Source organism: Eleutherodactylus coqui, chromosome 11 (assembly GCF_035609145.1).
Source record: "Eleutherodactylus coqui strain aEleCoq1 chromosome 11, aEleCoq1.hap1, whole genome shotgun sequence".
In the NCBI taxonomy this organism is placed as follows: Eukaryota; Metazoa; Chordata; class Amphibia; order Anura; family Eleutherodactylidae; genus Eleutherodactylus; species Eleutherodactylus coqui.
The window spans coordinates 55,398,032-55,400,531 of NC_089847.1; the positions used below are offsets into that span (position 1 = coordinate 55,398,032).

Genomic DNA, 2,500 nt, shown 5'->3' on the forward strand with positions numbered 1-2,500 from the left:
AGTATTTGAACCTGTGTGACAAACGCAGTGGAAAGCTAGCTGTGCAAAAGGCACTCAATATTTACTACACTTTGAACACATTACTCTTTCCGTGACTTCCAAAAGCCCACACCAAGCCACATACTTCTTAATATTCCCGGTTTACTTAGAAGAGCAGCAGATATTAACGTAGTCGACAGGATTTGAACCTGCGCGGGGAGACCCCAATGAATTTCTTGTCCATCGCCTTAACCACTCGGCCACGACTACACATGAGAAGTAGTATAGCTACTCTAGAAATGGGCTTGGGCCCATGAGTACACAGCATTAGCAAAAGTCAGAGAACGCTTGTGCGGCTAAAGTGCTTATGCAGGTTCCACCGAGATTTGAACTCGGATCGCTGGATTCAGAGTCCAGAGTGCTAACCATTACACCATGGAACCACACACTGAGTTAAAAGCAGCCTAAAAGGAGGGAGCAATATACCTAGAAAAGTTGTACTGGAGAAAAGATTGTCGTCCAAAAGGCACTAGATAGTTTCCACACTCTCACCCCTTTCCATCACTTCAGCAAACATTTAATCTAAAGGATTCCATCTGTGCCTTAAGGAAAATTTCCAAAGGGATACACTTGTTGAAAGTTACGTATTTGGCAGGCTTTTTCTGACTCCCACGGATCAAGAAGATCAGCAAAAGAAATTGTAGCCGGCAGTATTTGAACCTGTGTGACAAACGCAGTGTAAAGCTAGCTGTGCAAAAAGCACTCAATATTTACTACACTTTGAACACATTACTCTTTTCGTGACTTGCAAAAGCCCACACCAAGCCACATACTTGTTAATATTCCCAGTTTACTTAGAAGAGCAGCAAAAACTAACGTAGTCAGCAGGATTTGAACCTGCGCGGGGCGACCCCAATGGATTTCTAGTCCATCGCCTAAACCACTCGGCCACGACTACACATGAGAAGTAGTATAGCTACTCTAGAAATGGGCTTGGGCCTATGAGTACACAGCATTAGCAAAAGTCAGAGAACGCTTGTGCGGCTAAAGTGCTTATGCAGGTTCCACCGAGATTTGAACTCGGATCGCTGGATTCAGAGTCCAGAGTGCTAACCATTACACCATGGAACCACACACTGAGTTAAAAGCAGCCTAAAAGGAGGGAGCAATATACCTAGAAAAGTTGTACTGGAGAAAAGATTGTCGTCCAAAAGGCACTAGATAGTTTCCACACTCTGACCCCTTTCCATCACTTCAGCAAACATTTAATCAAAAGGATTCCATCTGTGCCTTAAGGAAAATTTCCAAAGGGATACACTTGTTGAAAGTTACGTATTTGGCAGGCTTTTTCTGACTCCCACGGATCAAGAAGATCAGCAAAAGAAATTGTAGCCGGCAGTATTTGAACCTGTGTGACAAACGCAGTGGAAAGCTAGCTGTGCAAAAGGCACTCAATATTTACTACACTTTGAACACATTACTCTTTCCGTGACTTCCAAAAGCCCACACCAAGCCACATACTTCTTAATATTCCCGGTTTACTTAGAAGAGCAGCAGATATTAACGTAGTCGACAGGATTTGAACCTGCGCGGGGAGACCCCAATGAATTTCTTGTCCATCGCCTTAACCACTCGGCCACGACTACACATGAGAAGTAGTATAGCTACTCTAGAAATGGGCTTGGGCCCATGAGTACACAGCATTAGCAAAAGTCAGAGAACGCTTGTGCGGCTAAAGTGCTTATGCAGGTTCCACCGAGATTTGAACTCGGATCGCTGGATTCAGAGTCCAGAGTGCTAACCATTACACCATGGAACCACACACTGAGTTAAAAGCAGCCTAAAAGGAGGGAGCAATATACCTAGAAAAGTTGTACTGGAGAAAAGATTGTCGTCCAAAAGGCACTAGATAGTTTCCACACTCTCACCCCTTTCCATCACTTCAGCAAACATTTAATCTAAAGGATTCCATCTGTGCCTTAAGGAAAATTTCCAAAGGGATACACTTGTTGAAAGTTACGTATTTGGCAGGCTTTTTCTGACTCCCACGGATCAAGAAGATCAGCAAAAGAAATTGTAGCCGGCAGTATTTGAACCTGTGTGACAAACGCAGTGTAAAGCTAGCTGTGCAAAAAGCACTCAATATTTACTACACTTTGAACACATTACTCTTTTCGTGACTTGCAAAAGCCCACACCAAGCCACATACTTGTTAATATTCCCAGTTTACTTAGAAGAGCAGCAAAAACTAACGTAGTCAGCAGGATTTGAACCTGCGCGGGGCGACCCCAATGGATTTCTAGTCCATCGCCTAAACCACTCGGCCACGACTACACATGAGAAGTAGTATAGCTACTCTAGAAATGGGCTTGGGCCTATGAGTACACAGCATTAGCAAAAGTCAGAGAACGCTTGTGCGGCTAAAGTGCTTATGCAGGTTCCACCGAGATTTGAACTCGGATCGCTGGATTCAGAGTCCAGAGTGCTAACCATTACACCATGGAACCACACACTGAGTTAA

General features: G+C 44.1%; 4 non-coding genes across 4 annotated transcripts; all 4 read right to left on the reverse strand.

The window, feature by feature from the left end:
* Nucleotides 1-350: 350 nt before the first annotated feature.
* On the reverse strand, nt 351-422 carry TRNAQ-CUG (transfer RNA glutamine (anticodon CUG)). Its single transcript has one exon. It is a non-coding gene; the product is annotated as a tRNA-Gln (tRNA).
* A 616-nt stretch (nt 423-1,038) lies between these two features.
* Nucleotides 1,039-1,110, reverse strand: TRNAQ-CUG (transfer RNA glutamine (anticodon CUG)). The gene has a single exon. It is a non-coding gene; the product is annotated as a tRNA-Gln (tRNA).
* A 616-nt stretch (nt 1,111-1,726) lies between these two features.
* TRNAQ-CUG (transfer RNA glutamine (anticodon CUG)) lies at nt 1,727-1,798 on the reverse strand. The gene has a single exon. It is a non-coding gene; the product is annotated as a tRNA-Gln (tRNA).
* A 616-nt stretch (nt 1,799-2,414) lies between these two features.
* TRNAQ-CUG (transfer RNA glutamine (anticodon CUG)) lies at nt 2,415-2,486 on the reverse strand. The gene has a single exon. It is a non-coding gene; the product is annotated as a tRNA-Gln (tRNA).
* Between the last annotated feature and the right edge of the window lie 14 nt (nt 2,487-2,500).